Here is a 13,206-nt window from a genome sequence, read left to right on the forward strand (position 1 = left end):
TTTTGTTTTGTTTTACTATTAATAAAACGTATGTCCTGGGAAGTTATCATCAAAGAAGAAGCCAACCTTCCTCCCCACAATCTAAGCAGGTATCTGAGAAATCAACGCATGTACCTGTAAAATGCTAAGCACTAAAAATCTTCCAAGCATTTTTAGTCACAGCACCAAGATTTTTGGAAAATGCCTCTAAACTTTTGAGTTCTACTTCGAAGATATTGAAAGGTTCTTACAGGACAAAAAAAAAAAAAAAAAAAGGAATAAAACTAATGAAAGGAAGTAGTTCATTTTAAATTTTAAAAGTCTCTGCAGTGTCAGAATGCTATAGAAAAGTGAAAGCTCACACATTAAGAAATTTCTTTAAAAGTTGACTCTAACTTTTTCCCAATTATATGACGACAGGGAAAATGGAATGACTAATCTAGAGTTTTCGTTCTTCAATTTTTTGAAGTCACGAATCACTCATTAGCATGTTGCTATATTGGAACACTTGCCTGGAAGGGCCAGAAATCAATACAAAAGGAAACAATAATAGAAAAGGGAAAGATTTTTCCCATCATAATAGGGAAAGGTGCGTGAGCTGGAAGAAAGTACAGTACAGAAGCTCATGACAAGTCATGATAAATGGGTCGTTATAAAATTCATGTTTAGGCAGCACCAGGCCGGGGATAATGCCATTCGTCATGGCAACACGAGGCAGCTAATGAGCCCTCATTGCATATTCATGTCTCTGGTGGGTCTTCTCTCCCTCCCACCCTGAACTAGTGCCTGGAAATATCTCCACCTCAAGCTGAAACTCAGCAAGGCCTTCTTCTTCTTCTTCTCCTTCTTCTTCTTCTTCTTCTTTTTTTTTTTTTTATTTGTTATTGTTGCAGCAATTACACTGTAAAAGTGCTGCCCAAGATTGATTGCTCTGATCTGTAGTTCAATTGTAAATTAGAATACACATCCCCCGAGGGACACACATGGCCCCTATTTGTGATTAAGAAAAAAGCCCCATAATAGACTAATAGCTAAAGTTCTCTCTCTTTTACTTTCAGGCAATTAGCTTGATGAAATGGCCTCTTTTTGTGTACCCTGGAAGTGTAAACCGATATCATAATGAAGTATATGATGTTTATTCTATTATTTTCACCTTGCCCGGTATGCAGGAATGCATAAGTAATGGCTGCTTTGTCTGGTACGTTTACTGATTCACAAGTAAACTATTTCTTAAAGATGCAGTGTGTGCATTTTGACGCTTGAGCTAAGCAACCCCTAACTGTGGGTTCACCTCCATGCAAAAGACTTTCTACTAAAGAGGAAAACACCAAATTTCTCAAGGAATGGTAAAAGCGAGATTCTGACAGTCAAGAGCCATCTAGTTCCTGGACTGCTCTGGGGTGGATGAGGTGGGAAAGTTCAAACGGCAGCTCTCTCAGGTTCAGTGAAGGCCCCAGGGTCCTTTAGCAAAGTGTTCTGGGGTGACTTTGTGCCCAGCGAGACTCCAGCTGACCATAATGTGTTCTTCATCTCCACTAATGAGTTGCGGGATCCCAACGCCATTTCTACTCTTGGGTGGTTGAAGCTAGTCCTACAATATATTCGCCACTTTGAAGTGTACTGCGCCTTCCCCCACTCCACAAGTCTTGTCTTTTCAAGATCCAAAACTTTGATCTCCTCAGTTGACAAGAAAACATTCTTTAGCTTCCTACATGCACCAGCTGACAGAGGTTTTGACCAGCAAGCCAATGAACACAATCGCTTGTGGTTGGCCCATTTCCAATGTCATTTGTGTTGTTCCCATATAGTATTTTAATATTTGTTTTCTTTTCATTCATGAGGGCCTCAAAAGGAAAGCGGGGAAGAAGTGTCCCAACTAGGCAAGATAGAAATAGGAAAAAAGGAAAAACAAAACAAAACAAAACAAAAAAACTATCTTGGTCTAAAATGGTTTATGGTGAAAAGAGAAAATAAAATAAATTAAAATAAAATAAAATGGTTGATAGTGGGTTTTTTATCAAGGTATTAATTATGGTTCCAGGGGTGCCTGGGTGGTTCAATTGGTTAAGCGGCTGCCTTTGGCTCAGGTCATGATCCCAGGGTCCTGGGATCCAGCCCCACATCATCGGGCTTCCTGCTCAGTGGTGAGTCTTCCTCTCCCTCTCCTTCTGCACCTCCTCCTGCTTGTGCACTCTCTCTCTCAAACAAATAAATAAAATCTTTTTAAAAAAGATGTTAGTTACGGTTCCAGTTCTATACTCCAATTCCTGCCATTCATCAATAACCCAGTTTGTACTACCCACCAAACGTTTTCTGGCCTTGTGTTGCTGAATAAATTCACCCCCATCCTCTTTAATATGAACCATACTCGAGTTTCTAGAAAATCATTTTTATAGCAAAAGGATCTCACTAATTTTTTTAGTATTGACCTGGATGAGCATTTTTAGATTTGTTATATTTTAAAATTGATGTTTGAGATAGTCTTTTGTTACACATAGAATGTGTTTGCCTTTCCTCCCAGTTATACTAGCCACTTCCTAGTTAAATAAAACTTTTTGAGAAAGTTTATTACTATATCCTGAAAAGTAATTCTAAGGTTATATAATTTCCAAGTGTACTACAAAATGAGCTACCCAGAAATATCCCGGGAAAATTCACATTGATATCTTTCTTGCTAAACATCAAAGTCTTTATTTGAGGACTTTCTCTTTCTCAATATTTATACACTGAACTGCTGTGTAAATGATAAACCTGCAGCATAATAATTGTAAATTTTCATTGCTTTTAGAAATGTTTGAATGTTTAGCTGCCACATTGCTGCCATATTTGAAATATGTTATTGTAAACTTTCAAGTGACATTGAGCCTGGGAAGGTCTCATCCACACTCACAGCATTTACTTGCAGTAACCAGTCACATTTTTTAAGAGTACATTTACTATATAAAAATAATGCCTGGTATTTACAAAGTGCCTCATAATTTTTGAAGTACTTTCGTGTAAATCACATCACATACATAATTCTATGAGACAAATGAGGCAAATAATTTTATTGTCAGCCCAAAGTTGGAAGGAAGGAAATTGAGGCTCGGAGAGGTTAAAGGACTTGCCCAAAGTCACAAGTCAGCACATGTGAAGTTGAACCTTGTCCCCAGGCATTTAATTCCAAAATCTGAACCCCTCCCGGAAGGTCATGCTGTCTTCACACTAGCTACACATTCACCATAGGCAGCAACCCTCCAGAATCTCAAAGCTCTTATAATAAACAAGTCTGTGAGCTTCATTTGTATCTAGACAAGACTGACAAATGAATGTAAAGACACACACACACACACCCCTTGATAAAAACCTACAAGGAAAGGAGAAAAGGGATAGAATTCACACCACATTGTTACCTACCTACCTAAATATAAGCTAAATAATCTACATTTGATTGCTAACATATGCTTAGACTAGGTAGATCCCAGCCACAAAATTGAAGCAATTACCTAGCTAATTCAAATTTGAGGGACAGGGGGAGGGTTACTCTTTTCAAGAGATGGGTTTGTATCCAAATTTTCCAGAGATTTGGTTGAATGTTTTCATCAGACTTCTCTCCAAGACCTTTATACACACCACGCCCTCTGTCTCATCCTTACCTCCTGTCACATACTCCTGTAGAACTAATTCAACCCTGACCATCAATCTAGAATTAGCTCAAAGATCACTCCTCCGTGGAGAATGGTCCCTGACTTCTATTTCTACCCCTGTTCCAAATACCTCTTTGATTTGATATCCACAAATAAGCCTCCTCCATCCTCCTAATGGCCTCTCCCAGCCTGATGCCAGCGAAGACAGGATTTGGATCTAGAATCCACCTACAAACTCTTCCAAGGGTCTGCTGGACCTGTCTGCTGAAGTTCTCTCACTGTCAAGATCACGGACATATCAAAGTGTCATGCCCAGAGCCCTGAGCTTAACAAAGCAGCTATGGGCTATTCCTTGCCGATGAATGGCCACTATGTTGATGAGGAATGTCCACTATTTTTTTGAAATGACAACTACATCAGATAAAACATGCAAAACAGAACCCACCAGAGTAGGCAAAATTGACGACCAAAGCACATCAACCATGATTTTCTATGAAAAGCTGTTCCTACCTGAACATGAGAAAGACCCCAGAAATGAGCCCCAAACAAATCCCAGATGTGACATCACTTAAACATGTGGGAGAAATGAGAGCATGTGTCATTATTTCATTCATTCATCTATCCATCCATTCAATAAATCGTTCAACAAATACTTATTGAAATTGGGGAGATAATCACAAAAACAGACATTATCCTTGCCCTTATGGAACTCACAGTATAATAGGGGAGACCAATATAGAGTCCTACCATTGAATATAAGATTATATATATAATGCATGCATAAATATGGATAAGATGGGACTCTTGGTGGGAACTTCACAGAGATAAGTGCTTCAGTATAGAAAGTCTTACAATAGAAGCCTGAAGAATGAGGTTATAGATGAAGGTATAGAGAAAGGGTATGTGTGGGGGGGGGGGAGCATTTGTGGAAGCAGAATGTGCAAAGGCCCAGAAGTGGAACACAGCTTAGCAAATTAAAGGGCCATTCAACAGTCCAGAGAGACTGGACCCCTAGGAACTGGAACTAAAGTGGATTGTGATGAGGCTGAGGACATATGTAGGTTGGGCCAGACCATACAGGACCCTGTAGACCACAGGCCACAGTAGGAATTCTGGATGCCATCTGAAGTCCAGTGGAAAGTAACTGCGGGGTCCCAAGCAAGAAATGCTCGTAATCACATCTGTAGGAGGCTAGAGGGTGATAGTGTTGTTACATTCCGAATGAGGAACCTCAATATTTAAGGCATACAATGGTTTTATTTCTCCAGCACTGGCTACCAACCATGTTCTAGGGAACCACTTCCCCTTTACTGCTAGAAAACAGATCTCTCTCCAACCCATGTGCTATGTGAGCCCAGCACCAGGCCTGCCAGCACTGAGTAGGGAAGATCTGGCATAACAGGTATGATATCAAAGACCTCTTGAGTCAGTTCTAAGAAACAATGACTGCATAGCAAGCCATCTGCTCAAAGGAAACACCAGAGCAAGAAGATGCTAATCTAGGCTCTGAATGAAACAAGCTGGTCCAAAGATCCTGTAAGTTGTCACTCTCAACATCTTGAAATGCCTACTGTGGCTACAAGACATGCCCCTGGGTCCGTTTCCTGCACCCTTTGACCGGGTCAGGACCTACCCCTTTGAGCCCCTGCCCTGTGGTAGGCTCTCTGTCGTCACCACTTGTTAATGGTCTTGTCTTCTCCACTCAGCGGTAAGATCCACAGAACAAGAGAGGCATGCATCTTATTCGCTTTTTCGCTAACGCACTTGTAGATGTTTAGTAATGGGGGGTTGTTTCATTTGTCCTCTGGTATACAACCCTCTGTGGTGTAATTGTTGATTCTTTTTCTACCTCCTTCTGTGGGTTCTCTGAGAGCATAGTCAATGCCACCATCTTTGTATTTCCAGTTGGCACTTGATATAGGATGGATTATTTTTGTTAGTCAATTAATATGTGGATAAAGCTAATAATATAAAGGGTCTTCATTAATACAATCAAATCTACCTCTTCTTTAGTCAGGCACAGGATATACAAAACCACATCATCTGAGAATCTTGTATACCGTCAATACTCATCGGTGAGAGATGCTCCCTTAACAATGGTTGTTAATGCATTTCCACATATTAATATACACCCTTGGGGCGCCTGGGTGGCTCAGTCGGTTAAGCGTCTGCCTTTGGCTCAGGTCATGATCCCAGGGTCCTGGGATCGAGCCCCACATCAGGCTCCCCCCTCAGCCAGGAGTCTGCTTCTCCCTCTCCCTCTGCCTTCCCCCCAACACACAGCTTGTGTGCTCTCTGTCTCTCTCTCAAATAAATGAATAAAATCTTTAAAATAAGTATATATATATTTACATATATATATGTATTTATATATAAATAAAAGTTTTTATATTATATTATATATTATTATATATATTATATTATATATATATTTATATATAAATAAAACCATAAAAGTGAATGCATATTAAAAACTGCATCCAGTTTTTTTATGCATTCCAGGGGCGCCTGGGTGGCTCAGTCAGTTAAGCGTCCTACTCTTGGTTTCAGCTCAGGTCATGATCTCAGGGTTGTGAGATCGAGTCCTGTGTCCAGCTCCAAGCTCAGTGTGAGATCTGCTTAAGATTCTCTCTCCCTGGAGGCACCTGGGTGGCTCAGTCGGTTAAGCTGCTGCTTTTGGCTCAGGTCATGATCGAGCCCCGCGTCGGGCTCCCTGCTCAGAGGGGAGTTTGCTTCTGCCCCTCTCCTCTGCTCATAGTTGTGCTCAGTCTTCTCTCTCTGTGTGTCTTAAATAAATAAATAAAATCTTTTAAAAAAAAACTGCTGGAGTCCAAATAAGATCTATAACTAGGATAACACTATTGAATCAATTTCCTAATGTTGACAAGGTACTATGTTTATATGAGATGTTATCTTTGGGGGAACTGGGAAAAGGGAACAGGCGATCTCTCTGAATTATTTACAACTTCTTTTGAGTCCTAAAACTTTTCAAATAAAATATGATAACTTTTTTAAAAACAAATTTTTATTTTTTGTTCTTATATTTATACATCTTTATATTTTTATTTTCTAATTTTTTTTTATTTTCGTATGTATTTCTAAAATAACAAAGAAAAACCATCATGATTAAATGACGCTCTCGTGCACAACACTAGCATACAGGAAAGGTAATGCCCTAATTCTGGGCATTGTTCTCTAAGTCTTATCAGGCTGGCATTTCAAAAATGCTGGAAGAGGAGGGAGGTGCATTACTTTTGCCTGATTCAAGCACATCCTCAAAATGATGTTTTCATAAACAAAATGCCGACAGCTATGATCTTATCTTCTCTTTTCCTTTTATCCTAATTCAGGTCAATAACAAGTATTTCTGCTCTCTTCTGCAGATTCCAGGTTGTGGAAGAAAGAGAGCTATTACAAGCTATAGGGAATTGTTAGTGGAAAACTCATAAGAAGCCAGAGTGTCTTTAAACTTCTTTCTACTTTAGCATTATCTTAAAAAAAAAAAAAGTCCAATTTCGAAAAGAGATGTTTCAAATAAATAAGGCTGGTGTTTACACTTTAACAGTGTTGCTGGAGTTTTTAAATTATGTGTTCAAGAGCCCACTGTTGGTTATATGGATAATAATGTGGGTCATTATATCAAAACTCTCTGAAGCACAGTAGGCAATTTTTCGACAATTGAGAAATCTGAAAATCGCCAACAAGAAATTCATAGGCACGTAGATTAAGGTAAAACTTCAGTTTGGCTTAAACATGTAAGTTCAAAAAGGACCCTGTCAGCATAAAAAGCTGCCGTTTCCAATACTATTCAGTTAGTAAGCTTCCTGCAGTCCATACCATGAGAATTAAGAAAAAGCCTGTACATATCATAAACATAAAGTCTCATTCAAAGATGAATGACATTCCCCCATATTCATCCCTCTTTTTCTGAAAACTGCAAACACTTTGGTAAGTATCTCTAAGAAGCAGACCTGCACAGAAGTCGTCCTCGTTTTATGCTAACTTGCTTAAATTAAGTTCAGCTCAAGGTATGGCATGCGACGTCATCTTAGCAACCCACGGGCTCGTGCAGAAAAGACTCGGCAGGATACACTATGATCACCAGGTGCAGGGAAAGAATGCCTGTCTGATTGCTAGAAAAGCTCATCAGGGAAGGCCATCCATCTTTACTTTTTCAGGATAACATCCCCAAGCTGTAAAGACAGAGTTTCACTTAATAAAAAAGGAGGAGAAAAAAAATGCAAAAAATGTTCTTAATATTTGCCTTATCAATTCATGAATCAAAGAAAAAGGAACTATAATTACCTCTGGCTCTATCAGGACTGAGAGATTTCTTCCACATAACCTTTTCTGTGGCAGGAACAAAGCTTTATTCCAAAGGAAAAAAAAATCCACTTTAAAATATCCCAAAAGAGATAAAAAAAAAAAAAAAAACCTACAAGATTCTGTAGCTCTTTAATGCTTGCCATGGGCCAAATCGTACAATTAGAATCAGTCACTTTAAGTGCCAAAGTCATATAATGCTAATAGATCACTTTATAATGTGAGCAGTTTTTAAAAGTCGTATTTAATTTTCCATTATTACTGTACTGAATGCTAGCCGGGTCCGTCCGTTCATAGACTCTTCTGTGCGGAGAGGGAGGGGACAGCCGGCTGCCGGCCGAGGCCCTGCTTGATTCTGGCCTTAATTCTCAGAGACCTGACTTGGAACTCCACGATAGACCATATTGCAGCTCTCTTCCCAAATGTGGATGAGGGCTCCTTTCGCTTTCATAATTATCTTATTTCAAAAAAAATACAGATCGAGGCAATAAGCCTCCAAGTCGTGTGGGTGCGCACACGGGCATGCGTGCACATCCAAGAGAGTGAGTGTGCACACACATGTGTGTGGCTTTCTTTAAGAAAATGAAATGAAGCATAAAATAAGCCCTTAACAGTAACCTAAGGAATAAAACAAAACCATTTACAACACATGGGATTGTTGCAGGATATGTCAAGATTAGATGGTTTAAGGGCGCTATCCTGAATGTGGAAGCAATTATAATGAAATTCATGACTCATTAGCAAACATTCCATATTGTGTTTCTCATTTCTGGGTCAATGTTACTGGGAAATATAGATTAAAGATTTAGATGTTTCATTGACTTCGGTGTGAGCTTATAGATAGTTGGACCATATAGGGACATAAAGCAAAGACTCCATGATTAAATCCTTCATTTCTCAGATGTAGGCAATTTGGTCCTCAAGCTAAGGATGAACAAAATAACCTCGAAAGCATATTGGGAAGAATTAAGTTGGTGATGGAAGGGTTGTCTGCAAATGTAAAGTAGGACTTGCATGGTGCAAATATGAACTGGCGGATGTCAGGGGGATTTCACATGCACACTGCTTGGTATGCAAAATGCCTGGTGAACTCAAGTACCCAATACTGTACGTAATGGGAACCAGATGTCTAACAGAGAGAGAGAAATATTTTATAACAATAAATGTGACATTGACTCTTAAAGGGTTTTGCTGCTTTTAAACAGCTTCCCTGTCTTCCTCTCCCTCATATTTTCAAATAGTTTAAAGTAGATCGTGTAAAGAAATTATTTTCATATTTGAAAAGAAAAACTGTTTAACCTGCCACGGACTTCGCAAATGCATACAGAAGGAGAAATGATCTGAAAAAGATAATTTGGGGAATTCATTCGTTTACCAAAGCACGGTGCTCAGCAATGCAAAAATAAAATTAAGGCAAATAAAGCATGATTCCTCCTGCCCCTTACAAACTTGAACTAGACAAGAGGCCGTAAGATGTGCACAGCTGTTATGGGGGCATGGCAAAAGCAAACCCTGGGCAAGAGACACGATGTGCCCTGAGAATTCAAACGAGCAAGAGGAAACTCCAGTGGCAGGCACATTCCACGAAGAAGGGTCGTCCTCCGTGTAACCCACACGCACCCCCTCTGCACTGCACGGACGCAGCCTGGTGTGGCCCTCCTGTTCTCCCACTGGCCACTGCAGTGGACACCCAGCCGCCTCGCTCTGTCTGCCGGCCTCTCCTGACCTCCTCCCGGAGCAATCCTGCCTTCACTGCTAGGGTAGCAGTTCTAAAGCCTGGCAATCAAGTTGCGAGCTCTGTAGTTGAGCCCGGGGTCTACTTCCCGCTTTGCCACTTACTGGTTGTGACCTCGGGGAAGTCACTTAACCAACCTCCTTCTATCTGCATTTTCTCATCTGTAAGGTGAGGGTAACGAAAGCACACGTCTTCTGGGGTTGGCGTCAGGATTGAATGAGGTTCTGCGCACAACATACTCTGCAAGGCACCACCGTGATGTCAGAGCACGGATAATAGAAACTCTTTTAGCTCTTCTCTCAAGTATCAGATCCAGTTTTCACAGCAAAAAAAAAAAAAAAAAAAACTCTGAATTCCTTATTTTGGCGTGCCAGGCTGCACAAAAGCTGATGCTTACACGCCTCTCCAACTCTTTCTCTCAGTCCCTTCCTTCAAATGCCCAACTCTTCTCCCGTCCTGTCTGCTTGTCATCACCCAAGCAGGCCTCCATGTTCCAGCCCCCGGACCTTTGCACATGCTATTCTGCCCGCCATGGATGGTCCTCCCTCCATATTTTAAGCATATTTAAGCATATTTTTGCTTACCCTGTAGTCCTCTGCTCTAGCAGACCTCTCTGTGTCTTCTCTGAGAGCCTGTGAAAAAATAAATACCCCCTTAACTAGGCCTATGGTCAGAAGCTCATGGCTCATACAGATAGCAGCAAAAGGTAGTACACTAGGGAGTGGTAGGGACTGTGCCAAAAAAAGAGAACTGGTGCCCTAGCTGAAGGGTCAGCCACGCCTCATTGTTGCCATGGTAACATGAGGCCTCAGTATTGCCAATACTTCCATTTTTTTTTTTTTCAAGGTGAGACAGAAATCTACATTTTTACCTGAAATCTCCAGTCGTTCATTGCTGGCAACTGAAAATGTTTTGAAATGCTGTAACCTGGGACCCATCAAAACCCTCTGGAGACCATCAGGCTAACTGCGTAGACCGTGGCTCAGGGATTTCCTTACAGATACACTCTTCCATTCTGGCAAATTTAACTATGACCTATAATTGTTTGTACATCTGCTTGTCCAACAGACAATGCTCCTTGAGGCAAGGAGCATGCTGGGTGTGGGTTTTCTTCATCTTTCCCAAGCTGAATAAAAAATTGGGAAAGGCTGGGTTGTGGACATCTTAGAAGATTCAATGAAAACAGTGACAGCTTTGAACTCTTCAAATGTCCATAATCTGTGACGCGATGATGCAACTCCTAGGCATTTAACTGAAGAAAATCACATGTAAATATTTGGGGATGTTTGTCACAGCTTTGGTTCTAATGCTGAAAAAGTATGGGGGCTGTTTCATGAGCAATTACAGAGGATTTAGGATTGTGATAATTAATAATCATAGGCAAAATTTATCGAACCCTTACTTCTGTGGCAGACTGTGTCCCAGGAACTTTCGATTCCTTACATCACTGGACCGCATTGTTATATCCATTTTACAGATGGGGACTGTGAGACAGATTGTTTAAATAATTTGCCCAAGTCACATAGCAAACTACGTGTCAAGGCACGCATTTGGACTCAGTGTTAATGCCAGAGTTTAAGCAGGATGTTCCTCTTTCCCCATAAATATTCAAGCCTCCACAGTTGTCGCTGTGCAGGCACCAAAATCCTAATCTCAAAGAATATATAACAACACAGAAAAAACATAGGAATCATTATTAAATGAAAAAAGCAGGTTGCACAAAAGTGTCACCTTCTCAGATATTGTTAGGGGGAGATGTCAGAACCCCACAGACACAGCTCCACCACTAAGGGAGGATTTGAGATATGAATAAAAGGTTAGAACACAAAATTCACCACAGAAATTAGAGCCAGGATCCAAGGAAGCCTCTAGACTCCTGTGTCTTCTCTACTTGTCTCTCGCAAACCACCGTCTCCAATAAAGTTTTAGGCTTCAAAGTGAAAATTCTAATTCCACTTTGATGTGATATTATGGCTCCAGATCCCAATATCAGCTGATTTAACACTAAGGAAAGAGCAGGTACTACCCCAGCTAGGGCCTGATGGCCCAGACTGGTCCAATTAGCTGGGGCCAGAGGCTCTAGTTTTGTAACAATTGATTCTATAAAATAGCAAATAACTTGGAGGAAAGCATTGCCCATCTGAGTAGTAATTCTGTTTTTTTTCTAAATAAAAATTGTAAATATGGAGGGAAAAAAGTAACCCACACCAAGGTCTTAACAATGTTTATACCCACAACAGTTGTTTTCTTGTTTTCGCTTCTTTTGTGTCTTCTAAATTCTCTACAGTGGATATATGTCACTTTTATACTAAGAGGAGAAAAAGACCCCAACCTACATGGGGATTAAAAAGTGAATGTCTAGGGGCACCAGGGTGGCACAGTCAGTTGACTGTCCGACTCTCGGTTTCGGCTCAGGTTATGATCACAGGGCCCTGGGATCGAATCCCGAGTTGGGCTCCATTCGCTCAGATTCTCTTTCCCTCTCCCTCCACCCCTCCTTGCTCATGCTCTCTCTCTCTCTCTCTCTCACTCTCTAAGATAAATAAATAAATCTTTAAAAAAAAAAGTGAATGTCTACAGTTAGTAATATTTGGAGACCAGAGACTGAGATGCAGAGAAAAAGGCTCTAGTGATGATGGGATATAGGATACTCCTACCAGAGAAAGGTCAGCAGCCAAGCAGCAAACCCGCCTGAAAGTCCATGGCTGTGGACGAGGCCTCACCATGAAGATGGTACACCATCAAAGCTGTATCTGATGGAGATGCTGGGCGTCGGGCACACCAGGGCCCACTGACCTGGGACACCGTGCAGGACAAATGGCACCTAGGATAAGACAAGTCAGAGCAGAGAAGAAAGGCATGAGCTCCCAGAATATAAGACATGGTTTTAGAAGGCAAGAGACAATGGCCACAAAGAGGGAACCCAACACGAAGATACATATTTCAAGCAGTCTAGTGAGGAGGGGGACAAGGAAGGGCAGGGAGAGGTCACTGGTCTGAGAAATGGCCATAGAGAAGCAAAAAGTAAGAAGGGGAATGGGAGGTAAATCTTTTTCATGCACGGGAAGCATACAGTGATGACCAAGGAAGATAGAGGGATGGAGAGAGTTTTAGGACCACAGAAGAATAAAGTTGTTGAAAGGGAGGACCATTGGTGGAATAAATGTGAGGCCGGGGAAGAGAAAACAGGTAACAAGATAAGAAGTTATTAAGAACAGGGCACCTGGGTGGCTCAGTTGGTTGAGCGGCTGCCTTCGGCTCAGGTCATGATCCCAGGGTCCTGGGATCGAGTCCCACATCGGGCTCCCCGCTCAGTGGGGAGTCTGCTTCTCCTTCTCCCTCTGCATGCCGCTTTGCCTACTTGTGTTCTCTCTCTCTCTCAAATAAATAAATAAAATCTTCAAAAAATTTAAAAAAAAAAAACGTTATTAAGAACAAACGTTAGGGCTTGAATAAAGCTGGCCTGAACACCCACTCCAGAGTTAGGGACTGTTAGCCCCTGCCATCTGATTTGCCTCTAACGTGCTTCAAAAAGAGAAGAGA

General features: G+C 41.1%; 1 long non-coding RNA gene across 1 annotated transcript in view; it reads right to left on the reverse strand.

The window, feature by feature from the left end:
* LOC144382738 (uncharacterized) overlaps window positions 1-12,962 on the reverse strand; it is a 34,163-nt gene extending 21,201 nt beyond the window's left edge. The window contains exons 1-2 of the long non-coding RNA XR_013450120.1: window positions 12,887-12,962; window positions 12,321-12,487 (exon numbers count right to left, since the gene is read on the reverse strand). This is a non-coding gene — a long non-coding RNA (uncharacterized LOC144382738). The remainder of the gene's footprint in view (window positions 1-12,320; window positions 12,488-12,886) is intronic.
* Between the last annotated feature and the right edge of the window lie 244 nt (window positions 12,963-13,206).

Source organism: Halichoerus grypus, chromosome 8 (assembly GCF_964656455.1).
Source record: "Halichoerus grypus chromosome 8, mHalGry1.hap1.1, whole genome shotgun sequence".
In the NCBI taxonomy this organism is placed as follows: Eukaryota; Metazoa; Chordata; class Mammalia; order Carnivora; family Phocidae; genus Halichoerus; species Halichoerus grypus.